This window comes from Dermacentor albipictus, chromosome 2, assembly GCF_038994185.2.
Source record: "Dermacentor albipictus isolate Rhodes 1998 colony chromosome 2, USDA_Dalb.pri_finalv2, whole genome shotgun sequence".
NCBI classification, from domain to species: Eukaryota; Metazoa; Arthropoda; class Arachnida; order Ixodida; family Ixodidae; genus Dermacentor; species Dermacentor albipictus.
The window spans coordinates 157,925,396-157,937,999 of NC_091822.1; the positions used below are offsets into that span (position 1 = coordinate 157,925,396).

Below are 12,604 nucleotides of genomic sequence, written 5' to 3' on the forward strand. Positions count from 1 at the left end.
ACACACTGTAAAAGCAAATGAAAAAATCTACGCAATGCTTCATTCGAATGCACTAAGATATGCGCCAAATAAACGCACAATCCGCTAAATAAAAGCAGGAAATTTGCTAAATTTGCAACACTGAGAAAAATTCAAGCCACTGAGACGCCTCACGGAGACACGTCTCGGTGTGCTGGCTTACAAAATAAATAAATCGATTTTTTATCGCCGCCAGCTGTTGTATGTTGAATCGCGATCCCGTACCGTGCTGAGGAAAGCAATTCCCGGCCTATATATATGTCTTCCCCAGCGCCGTTTCAGTGTGCTTCCTGAAAGGTCACCCGCCGTGGTTGCTCAGTGGCTATGGTGTTGGGCTGCTGAGCACGAGGTCGCGGGATCGAATCCCGGCCACGGCGGCCGCATTTCGATGGGGGCGAAATGCGAAAACACCCGTGTGCTTAGATTTAGGTGCACGTTAAAGAACCCCAGGTGGTCGAAATTTCCGGAGTCCTCCTCTACGGCGTGCCTCATAATCAGAAAGTGGTTTTGGCACGTAAAACCCCATAATTTAAGTTTTTTTTTCCTGAAAGGTGGCAGCACCGCATGGGTGACCGTGACATGGCGTAGAGGCGCTGCGACGAGACCTATCTCCCTTTTAATGCGTGCACTTCCGCCATCTTGCTCTGATTGATTGATTGATTGATTGATTGATTGATTGATTGATTGATTGATTGATTGATTGATTGATTGATTGATTGATTGATTGATATTAAAAGGGACACTAGAGCAATATATGAAGCTCGATCAATATATTAGTCGTGTATAAGCATATTACCGTTTTCCTTGCGCCAACGGGTATCTATGGTTGCGTAGAAAATCGCCTCCAAAAGCCCCACTGCTGCTTCTCAATCCGAACCGCCCGCGCCGAAACGGACGAGTTGGCGCAATCTTCACGTGCCCTCCCTCTAAGCCACTCTCTGTGAATCCAAAAGTGCTGACGCTGCACATGGTAGCTACCATATAGTCCGCAACCGATGGCGCCACTCCAATTTTCGTTGTTTTCCCTGCTTACTAAAGGTCTGTTCTCGCTACGGACGACGAATTCGCTGATACAGAAGCCCACTCTATCAATCTAATTCATCTTGATGCTTAATCCTTTAGTGTCTCTATATACTACGACGTTCTAGAGCAGCTCTGGGACTGCGACAGACATCTCAGGAGCGTACGTACCTCTGCGCTAATTTTGACTACGTGGGGTTCTTTAACGAGTAACTAAATGGACGTGGTTACATGACCGGGGTTGTTGGAGAAATATGGGAGAGGCCTTTGTCCTGCAGTGGGCGTAACTAGGCTGATGATGATGATGATGAAATGGACGTATACGAGCGTTCGGACATTCTGCCCCCATTGGAATCGCTGCCGCTGCCACGGTCGGAAGTCGAACCCGCGAGCTCTTGTGCTCAGCAGCAGGACGCCGAAGCCACTGAGCCATCGCGGAGGATACGGCGTCCCCCATAACCCACTGCGCTATATACTTTCGGTCGGAAACGTATAGGAAACGTTTCAAATGAGATACCCTAAGGTAGCAAGATGCCCCGCGCTAGCCAATTTACGTCATCATAGTGAGGGGAGAATCTTCCCGTTTAAAAATCTGGTTAGCAAACAACAACTACAGGCACAAGTGGCTCACGTTCGCTTGTATGCAGCACCGCAGGCGAAGCGTGTTGTTGCAAATACAGAGAGACGGTAGCGTCGCGCGAGCAGTTCGAAAATTTGAAAAAAAAGAAAGAAAGGCAACTGGTTCGCACTTTTTGTCACAGGGAAGCGGTGCTTTCGGCGAAGCGGAGTAGCGCCGTCTACAGGATGTTTCGAATAATAAATCGGCACGTGTGCGCTGTGTTCGCGTTTAGAACGCGTTGGTCTTCCCATTCTTTAGCTATGTCCTTTTTTTTTTTCTTCGCTCTCTCTTTTCTATGGATTGTGTACAGGCACGTGTAGCACGTTCCCGGATGACGCATCCTCTCTTTCTGACAACCTGAGTTTCCTCGAATCGCGGATGTGCGTTCGAGGTGAACTAATAAATTATTTCTTTTTTTTTCTTATTCTTGCTGAACTGGGAGGAGGAGGCGATACGAGGGGCCCGATTTCTTTTTTTTTTTTTTGAATAAGGCGTTTCGATCTACACCCTGCGTCAAGCTTTGAAACAGCTGACAAAAAAAATATAGTTACGTACAAGGTTTAAGAAAAAAAAAACCTTTAGCTCGGGCTCTTCTATCTAAATGCATGGAAACAGAGAAATCGTTGTTCCCGGCAACGCACTGAGCCGACCATGACCAGTTTTGTTGCATTTAAAAGAACAAGTTAATATCTAGTAACTACAAACAGCACATTTTTAATGAATGACATCAGTTGTTTAAACTTTTCTTTAAGTTAGGCATAGTGCGCCTAATAATACATCTAATGTGGACAATATTTGTGCTCTATAAAGCACTTTGACCTGTATCCTTATTTGCGAGTAAGACAGTGGAAAAACCATCGTAAACATTAACAATTTCGCGTAAACTGTAAATTCATACATCAAATTCATCCGCCTTACGTTCTGTAGCCGATGCCATTCCAGAACTGCGACATGTGTTTTATTGTGAAGAATTCCGAATCTTTACGGTGATCCACCAGATTCGCCTAACATGCTGCAAAGAATGCATTGGTCAGACAGGATGCTGTATCATTGAGTGACTACGTGAACGCCGTCAAACCTCTTAGACAATTACAGGGAGCAGGTGTCCTTGCGGCGCATTGAAAGACACGCTCATGCGCACGGCTTTTCTATGATGCCGACCTGCTCACTATGGAGGTGACATCTCGGACCCATCTTGGTATACAGCTGTGCCATCTGGAACCAAACATGAAGAACACTGGAAGCTGTACAGAAAAAAAACCGGCCGATCCCACGCCATGCGGGAATCGATGTTATGCAAAGCAGTGTGCGGGGAGCTTACCAAGTTAAAGCAACCGTGAGTGCACCAGGACGTAGGCCGCTGTTTCATGACCCACATGACACGCATGCCATGGCATTCATGTTATGGCCTATCAGTTATGTTCGTTATACGCTCTTATCATACTATGCCAATTTCGGTACATACCAAGTTAATGAAACGGCCATGAGAGATGTTAGCCAAGAAGTGCGTCGCATTTAAAAGATAACTTCCCGCCAGTGGGAGCTGAACCCTCAACCTCGGCAAACAGCCGTCGCCGTAAGGCAGTTGTTAGTGCAACGCACGCGTAATGCGGATGTTGTGGGCTCGGGTCCCACAAGCGGCAAGTTATCTTGACGTCTATCTTCACTGCCCTTTTCTTTATTGTTTACATTTCAATTTACACCACAGCTAATTTCCACGATGCTTTCTTGGCTACATTGTCTGTTGCATTGATATAGTCATGATTGACAAAAACTGAAATCCTCGGTTTCCATTCTTCTGTCGTTCATATATATATATATATATATATATATATATATATATATATATATATATATATATATATATATATATATATCGCTCCTCTAAGTGGCAGGCTGAGTGTCGAGTAGGCTTCTGAACAACACTTTGTATTGTGGTGGACGCGATGTAAATCCTGTATACGTAATGCTAACGCATTTCTCTCACATTTCAAGCTAAATCGCAACTGCATTATTTTTCATCGACTATTTCCTCCGCAGCGTGGCAGCAGCGGCTTGCGACCCCAGAAAACTTGCGCTCACACGTGTTCGGCGTGCAAACACGCAAAATATTTCGTATTGTCCACTCTGAGTGTAAGTTCTTTATGTATGCAAATATAAGAACATCTCAACGGGTCCAGAGCTCCCATTCATAGCAATTATTCTTCATTTCGTAACAAAATTTTGTTTACGAGAGTTATCAACTGCGGAGAAAAGTCGATGACATCGAGAGGGCCCCAGATCAAGCGATCAACGCGACTTCCCATTTAGTTCCTTCGTTCACCACAAAGATGCGAGAACCTCAGAAGCCGAGTTTCTGCGCCGCTGGTCTATGTGGTATACCTAACCGTCTTTCGAGGCTAAGTTCTCCTACGGTTAGAGGAATGCCCAGTACTGCTTGTTCGAGTAACGTCTGTGTACTGTAATAGTGCTTGTGAAGGGGCAGAGCACGTGTTCACAGAAAAAAAAAAGATGGAAAGAAAAAAACTACATATATATGTTATATTTAGAAATGGAAAATGGGGGTGGGGGGAGGTTACGTGTTGAAACCAGATGCGGGCGAATTTTTCGAATAGGAATTTAATAGAATTAGTTAGTATGGTATGGAACATCGAATAATCAAACGCAGAGGCGTATACCTATCTACAAGAAGAATATTTATTTATGTATAATTCAGTACCATGCATGCACTAACTGGTGCAAAAAATACAGCTATCAGCGACGAATAATCAGTTTTAAACACAAAATTATTAATTGTCATGAGAAAACTGCACGAATAGCCTCTGCCAAGTTTCAAGCTTACCTGAGTTTATGAAACATTATCGCTCAAATAGAACATGCAGAAGAGGGAATATGCAGAACATCTATGACGCCTTGTTGCAGGCAAGCTTACCAAGCATTAACGGCTGCTGCATGAAATGCAGCTTCACAAAAACGCTAAGTAAATGGTTGCCGAGGAACAATTGGAAGCTGCGGAAAAAGAGAAGCAGCTAAAGCGCTGGTCTACCGTAACGACGCGTAAAAGGGCCCCTTGCAAGGAACACATCCCTGGTCGTAGCGTAAAACATAAGAAACAGTACGTGATACCTGACTGCCAAAAAATATTAAATCACGGACATCACACCAGACTCGCTGATCGTCTCGTGGGCCTTTCGCCGAGAAACCGAAAACAAAACTCGCATTACATCCATTTCGTTTCTGCATTCCTTCCAAAATGTTCGCGCTCGTTGCACTTCTCATAATTAATGCGCGATACCTTGTTTAGCCTACGGTGAACAGCAACAAGACTTTAACAGAGTCGGTTGTTGCGAAATATTTGGTTAGATTCGAATATTAGAAAGTGCAGTGCAGTTCCCTTTTGCATAACGGTATATAGTTGGTGCGTAATATTCAATTCCAATTTTGAACTTGGAATATTCGCCCACTCTCTGCTTCGTTTATATCGAGTGTGTCGCATCGCACGGTAAGTTGCACTCATTGTATGCACTTACGCAGATACGAACCTGCGCTGCATATGCGTGCCTGCGAGTGAACAAGTTCATCTTTCAGTCACGTTTCCACGTCGTGACTGTGCGTGGTCACTACTCTATAGACACTGCCACGATACACCCATACCGTCATGCGAATACTGACAATGGCGGCGTTCTGAGCCAATCAGAGAGGCCGTAGCAGCCTTCTGAGCCAATCAGAGCTGACGAGATGGCGAGTTTGAGAATACGGTGCGACAGACGAGCGCACTCCCTCCGCGATAAAACGGACGGCCTCAATATTTCGGCGCCGTCCTCTTATCAAGGACTGACTGCGCTTATCGCTTTCAGAACAGCGTTTATTCCTCCCCCATCCTATCAAAACGAGAACAGATCGGAGGGGAGTCTTTATCACCGTCTATCTCAAACGCGTGCTCTCAATTTATATAGCACAGGGTTAGTATGTCAATGCACTTGGAACATGTTAACCACGAACACCAATTAGGTACATACGTTGACGCGCAGTTGATAATGATGTATTAAACAATGGCTCAAACTCACTGTGGGACATAAAGAAACGTAAAAGAGAATGTGATAGGAACTCATCATAAATAAAATTTAAGGAAATGTGTAATAGAGTAGTCGGTCTTGCATAAATAGGAACAAATGAAAGGAACTTGGAAAAAATAATAATACCTAATCTAAATAAAAGGACATAGATTAAGGGTGAATAAGATTTCGAACTCAATTATTTATATTGCTGATACTCATCAGTTGCTTACATATTAAGATTAGTAATTTGTCTGAATGGTTTTTAAAGGCGAAACTTTCATCACTGTAAAAAAAAAAATGTGAGTTTTCTTAGGACCTGTGCTTGTACAGTTTAAAAGAGTCTGTTAAACATCCGCTTCCCTTGTCCCCCCCCCCCCCCCTAAAAGAAACAAAGAAAAGAGAGCAATTGCGCCCACTGCGCTCTTCTGCACGACAAAGCCATCCGATATAGCGGGCCTTGATCTCTGCATATCGCCGCCTGCAGCTCTTGCTGGCCGCGCTCGAGTTCTTAAAAAAAAAAAAATTAATTTCCAGGAGACGTTGTTATACACACACACGCACACCCGAAAACCCTTAGGCCATAAAAACTGCCAGCGCCTCCTTCACCCTTTCGCGAGTCCTAGCTCGTTGATATATAAAACTTGCACTGAAGAGCACGGTGCAACCAACACAAGCAGAGCTGAATACCAACGCGAAACTGTTCTTACGCAGCACACTCAGCTCCTTCTCTCTCTCTCTCTCTCTCTCAGCTCCTTTATGCTTCTCGCACAGATAAACAAAGGCGAAGCAAGACACTTCTGGCAGTTCACCAAGCCGCACTCGCACTGGTATGTGTGCTCGCGGAGGGCATCAAAAACAACAAAAAGTGTCTCTCTCTCTCTCAAGGAGGCACGAAGTCTTCGAGTCAAAGAGAGAGGGCGTGTGTGTAGAAGGTGGGGGAAGGGGAAGGAGTGGGTTCATTGTAAACAGCCAATTTTAACCGAACCGGGCGGCTAGCTAGGTTGGGGGGGGGGGGGAGAGAACTACGCAACCCGAAACCGAGAGAAAGTCCAGAAAGGGGAGGTGGCCCTGTGCGGCGCCGAGTTCTCTCCGAAATAGCACGCGACAGAGTGTCTCTGTCTGCCCCCGCAACTTGCGCGAGAGTTGGTTTAGAGCAAAGAAGACCACGCGCCGGCAAAAACAAAAACATACAAAAAAAGAATGGCGGGATGCGGCGCCCTAAACGTCGCGACGATGATGCCAAAATAGGTGTCCGCGCGAATTCCCCGACCGCGCGGACGACAACGTATGTGCCACTTGGAGCGCGCCGGCATTGCCGAAGAGGTCTATAATAGACAGGCGGTTCCTGCAACCTCTTAGTCGTGGGTGACCCCTTGATCCGTTGACTCGGCATTCTAGGACCCCTTCGTGGCGGGGCTTTTTTTGCGTTTGTTTGAAGATAAAGCGTCCACCAAAAGCGAGACGCTCTGCTAAAAAAAAAAAACGGTTTAGGTGTCAATCTAATCTAATTTAATCCAATCCAATCACATCCATCCCTCCATCCATCCCATTGCATCCACCCATCATCCCATTCCATCCATTCATCCATCCATCTACGCTTTATCATCCAGTCTCTATACAAGTATTGCAGTGCCATCATCATCATCATCATCATCATCATCATCATCATCGATAGCAGTGTACGATCGATGAAATTAGCGACGTTCCATGACCAAAAAGTGCATGAAGTTGTATCAAGTCAGGAAGTCCGCTTCGACAACGACCCTTTTCCCTGCTTTTTTTCAGTCTGCTCTGATCCACAGCGTAAGCATAAAACATCTACTTTCGTAAAATGCCTCGCCGTGTACTTCGCCCACATCTACGCTACGCCATCCTCGTTAAAAGCGCACCTGATGAACTTAACTGTGCCTTCGGAACCTCTTCGGAGACCTATAAGCCACAATCTAAACCGCGCATATAACTAGGCACGTGAGAAAGCACGCTTTATATAACCTCCTTGACGCCGCCTTTCAACCGTTCTTCGAGGAAACGCTTCATTTCTCTCTCACCTGCGCATGCTCAAGTACCAGGCCTAAGTCCGAGTGAATACGGTATACTCTTTCTCTCTTTCGCACGCTCGCACAAACAAGCAAACGTTACGCAGTTCGTCGACAACGTGATGGCCGGGTCGGCGTGCTGACCCGGTCGAGCGCTGCTTAACTAAAACGGCAGTAAACGGCCGAGAATGCGACCTCGAAAGAAAATCGTTCGCCGCGAAGGAGGAACTGGGACATGGCTGTAAATGCGAGCACCTTACGACCGTCGCATTTTGCAGGCTCTCATTCCAGTTACGGCGGCTTTGAGAGGTGCTTAGACGTACTATAGAGGTACGCTACTATACGTACTATATCGTCTTGTCCTAGACGTCTACTATATCGGCCAGCAAGACGTAAACTTTGCGGCAACATCAACCGAATGTAAACAAAGTACAAGTGTTGCTTGCAGCACTCGTTCGCTCCAGCTTTTCGCAATCCTTCTTTGTTTAACACCTCTGCACTTATTAGACTGTGCACAGGTACGAGCGAGCAAACTAGATGGCTTTCTTGCTTAAATGACGCCGCATTTCATACAGTTTTCTGGTCTTTATAAAAGCAGAAAGTCATATGATTATAGTAATTAAACGTCTTTTTTTTGCAATTCTAAAATGAGAGCAAAAATTTTATTAAATAATGCAAAACTGGACGTTATCTGAGAACCGTGCCTCACCTTATTTTAACTGTTGACTGTGTTGCTTGCGCTTTGAAATATTACGCAAGCCATCTTTCTGCGCTGTTACGTTTGCTACAGTTGACAGTGTTCACTCAATTGATGGATGATCTCATTCTTTAACTGTTAGCCAAGTGAAACGACCCTGGTCGGGAAGACGCACACAATCGCACGTGTATATTTTTAGGCCTCGTACGAAAACGTTCACACAAACGACAGTAACGTGATGTCACTGACACGGAACTGCGTACATCGACAAGTTGCGCAAACTCTTTCTTTTCGTTACGAAAGCGAAAAGGAGGGCCTCTTACTTAATTTTCAGTTTCGGTGGGATGTAAGAATCAGAATAGCAATGCAGTCACCTAACCAACAAAGCAAGCCAAAGAAGTAAACAGAAACACAAAAAGAAAACAGTGTCCGATACGTGCTCTTTTCCTTTTGTCGGCGACATGACCAACGCGCCAGTCACTGGCGTCGTCGGAAAACAACAAAGAAAAAAGCGTCAACAACATCCTAATGCGATCCGACGTGTTAACGACCGTATTTCGTCTACGTCCACGAAAGAACGCCAGCTTCACCAAACCAGGCTACAACTCAGTGTTTGTCAAGAGAAAAGCATTCTATCGTTCCCAAAGCCCCCCGACTCCCCTTTCGCTCAATTCTTTTCCTCTCTCCGAACCGCCACTCCCACTATAAATCGCTAACGCTACCAGACGTAACCACAACGATAACGTCATCCTCAACCTTTCCTCCTTCCCTCCACACTCTTTCCGTAGGTTTTAGCTGCCCGTGTATTATACACAACACGCCTACGTTACGTCCCGATCGATGCCGTTTAAGTGGCGGGCACACCTCTAGGTGTTGGGGGAAAAACAAGGCAATCAGCGATGCTCCGTTACACAAAAGGTTCACGGATCGCGCCCTTTCAATATACACAAACTGCGCAACGAGTCAGTTCCTTCTCAGCTCCCAGTGTATTGCGCATCCGTGGTCGCAAGCACACGTCGCTCTCCACTATTCAGTTCTTCCTCTCGACAACGGAGACGGTAACACTGCTTGGCTCACGCCCAACGCGCCTTTTTTCTTCAGCGCGCGTTAGGTGACAACAGTACGTTACAAACCAGCCCGGAATGAAAAAGCGGTCAGAGAGAAAGCAAGGAACCAACTGTGCATACTCACGCCTTCCTCCTCCGCCTTCCAAAAACAACGGGACCGGTCCGTCTCGCCGGCGCGTCGTGTTCACGGGCTTTGAGGTGCGGTCTCGCCGCACAGCTCGTCCCAACGACGGGACAACAACGGCGCACCGGCTCGGCAACGCAACAACCGGCGGAGTCGCAAAACGCGCACAGCGACGCAGCAGTGCCTCCGTCGTAGCCGCGCGCGTGGCAGCGGGCCCCCTTCTCTCTGTGGCGCCGGCGAGCTTCAACGCGGAAGCCGCTGCAACAAAGCAACAACGCTCCACTGCCGCCTCCGCTGCCACTAGCACCGCCGGTGAACCGCGGGATTCCGTCCAACAGTGCCGTTCCTCTTCGAAGCGGCTCGGCTCGCTGCCGAATCCCTCGTGACACACTGCGGTACTGAGAGACGCGGTGCGATTCCTTCTTTTCTCTGCGCCTTTTTGCGGGGTCCAACCGGTTTAGGGCAAAAACGCCGATGAGACGGCTGCTGGTGCTGCTGCTGTGGTGAGCGCCTCGCAGGGACAAGCGAGGTTTCCGTCTCTGTCCGCGGGAGTAGCAGACGATGCACCGGCAGGCCAGTAGCAGACGACGACGGCTACCAGACGGAAGAGAGACGGGTCGACCTGGCCGGAGCCGAATCCAAACAACGGGAACCAAACCCCACGCACCCCGATGCTACCGGCGCCGCGCGCTAGACACGCTCTCCCTCTCACCCTCTCAAGCCCAAGCACACACGCACGCACAAGAACCGACGAACGCAAGGCTTGCAGTATCGCCCCGTACAGCCTAGCCGTACGCCGACACCCTTTCCCCCGGTCTCGAAGCGCCCTCCCCTTCTTCACCGCATCCTCCTCACCGACTCCGGGGTTGGTTCCCAGCAAACGCCAAGCGGGGGTAGCGACGCGGAATCGAGGGTTAGGGGGGGGGGGGGGTGGAAGGAGCATCATTACGTCAACGAGCAAATGATAATAATAATAAAAAAAAGGGGGCGGATTGGGGAAGACCGGGTGATTGTGCTTTGTAGTTGAGTATTACTTGCTCTTTATTTTCTTTCTTTCTTTCCCGTTTTTCTTTCGTCTTTTTTTTTCTATCATCGCCGCCAAAAACGACGCTTTTTGTTCGCGGGCAAATCCGGCACGATCGGTGTTCGCGAAGTGTTCGCCCCTGCTTTTTCTGCCACGGCACGCGCACCAACTCTCCGTCTGAATTACTCTTTTTTTTTTTTCATTTCGGTGGTCGTCTCTGGGGCCTGGTGGAGAAGCTCCGCACACGGAGCCAGCGGCAGATTGTGGCACGCGCCAGCAGTGAACACCGGGCATCCTGTGTTGTTCCCCCTCCCTCGGCACTGAGACTCTTCGCTGTGTGCCGGCAAAAACACTAAAAAATAACAACCCCCAACAGCTTCACCTCGGTGGTGGGGAGAGAACGGCCGACTTCATAGGTTCGGCCATTTTGTTTCTCATCATAGCCTTCCAGAGACTCGCTCTGTACGAGGTCGGTGCTCGAGAGACGTGCTAGGGTGTGCGTGATTTAAAAAATAATAATTATAGTTGCAAGTCTGCCAATCATATGTAGCAATTAACGACAGCGTTGCGAACAGCTTACAGGATAGCGTTAATGATACGCCAGATAGCAGGATTTGTATCAGACTCTCACGTATGCTTCATTGCAAAGAAATGATATTGCATAATAATAATAACAATAATAATAATAATAATAAATCAAGCAGTCTAATAAAAGTGTTTCTTAATCTGCAATTCCTCGAAGGTTGCCCTGCGTGAAATGCGAATATTTGTCAGCGCAGGAAGAAGTCCTTTACACATAAAGACAAATTGGGATTGCGATGAAAGAAGCATTAACTAAGCTAGTCATTCCTTAATTCAGAGGCCACGAAGGAAATTCTTTTCTTTCGTGGATTTGCTATGCACTATGAGGCTGCCCTTTCAAGTACGACTGCTTACTGCGCTGCGAAATGTCAAAAAGAAAGCAAGAAAATAACATGGAAAATAAAGATTGAAGAATAAAAGGGCTCTTAGCGAGACCAGTTGGCAGTTAGCCATTTGTCCGTGCTCTCCGCGAGGTGGGTTCGTTTGTTGGTGAAACTGCAGACAACATGAACCCTTTCAAGCTGCCTCTGGCATGCTACCAAATTCGCTTCCACCAGCACACCCTCTGGCGGCGATTGAGATGTCATTGGCGCACCGTTACCCTACCCGTATATACCAGTTCGCCTCTCCCACATTTTCTTCCCCTTTCTCTCTCTCTCTCAACTCAAATCTCTTCCTCTCATACGCCTTCGTCGCCAGCAGGCCGAATTACTCCCTTCTCCTCTACCGCTGCTCTCTCCCCGCACTTCCTCCACGCTTCCTCTCGTCGGCGGACTTCCCTTTCCTGCTTCCCTCCCTCCCAGCCCTCCTCCTCCGTTTCGTTGTGTTCTGATTCGTTTCTTTACGCTCCCAAGCTACAAAAAAAACGAAAAAGAAAAAGAAAATTGCAAGCGGCAGTAGGCGTAGCTGCCCTTGAAAGGGCACGCGTGAAATGGTAGAGAGAGAAGGCCGGGCATGTGTGCGTGTGTGTGTGTTTGTGTGTGTGCGTAGAGCGGAGAGGGTTTAGAGCGCGTATGATTGCTGCAGATAGAGGAAGGGGGAGGTCCCATCCGACGTCACATCCGGCCAGATAGCATAACGCTTCAAGGTAAACTCCGCTGTCCGCTTGCTTGGTTTACTGCCTCGTTTATTGATGTGACTGTTCTTGCCATTCTTCTTGTTGTTGTTGTAACCGTTCCCTCAGAAATAAACAAAATCGTGTGGGAGTGGCGAGAGGAGGGGGCGATGGAGGGGTAGGTGTTCGAGACTGGAACCGTTGTTCTTAGATATGGAGGCTGCTAAAACGAGTCGAGTTGTCTTCAGCTTTTAGGAAGTAGTCTTGAGCGAAGCGAACCCGATTACTCCCCCCTCCCCCCGAAG

General features: G+C 47.5%; 1 protein-coding gene across 4 annotated transcripts in view; it reads right to left on the minus strand.

The window, feature by feature from the left end:
* LOC139056179 (cationic amino acid transporter 4-like) overlaps nt 1-12,604 on the minus strand; it is a 184,298-nt gene that overhangs the window by 85,223 nt on the left and 86,471 nt on the right. Inside the window, exon 1 of one of the 4 annotated variants that reach the window (XM_070534176.1) lies at nt 9,640-9,943. The exons of the other annotated variants lie outside the window; for them this stretch is intronic. The gene's annotated coding sequence lies outside the window, so the exon portion shown is untranslated. Of the gene's footprint in view, nt 1-9,639; nt 9,944-12,604 lie in introns of those variants that run through there. 4 annotated transcript variants of the gene reach the window in all.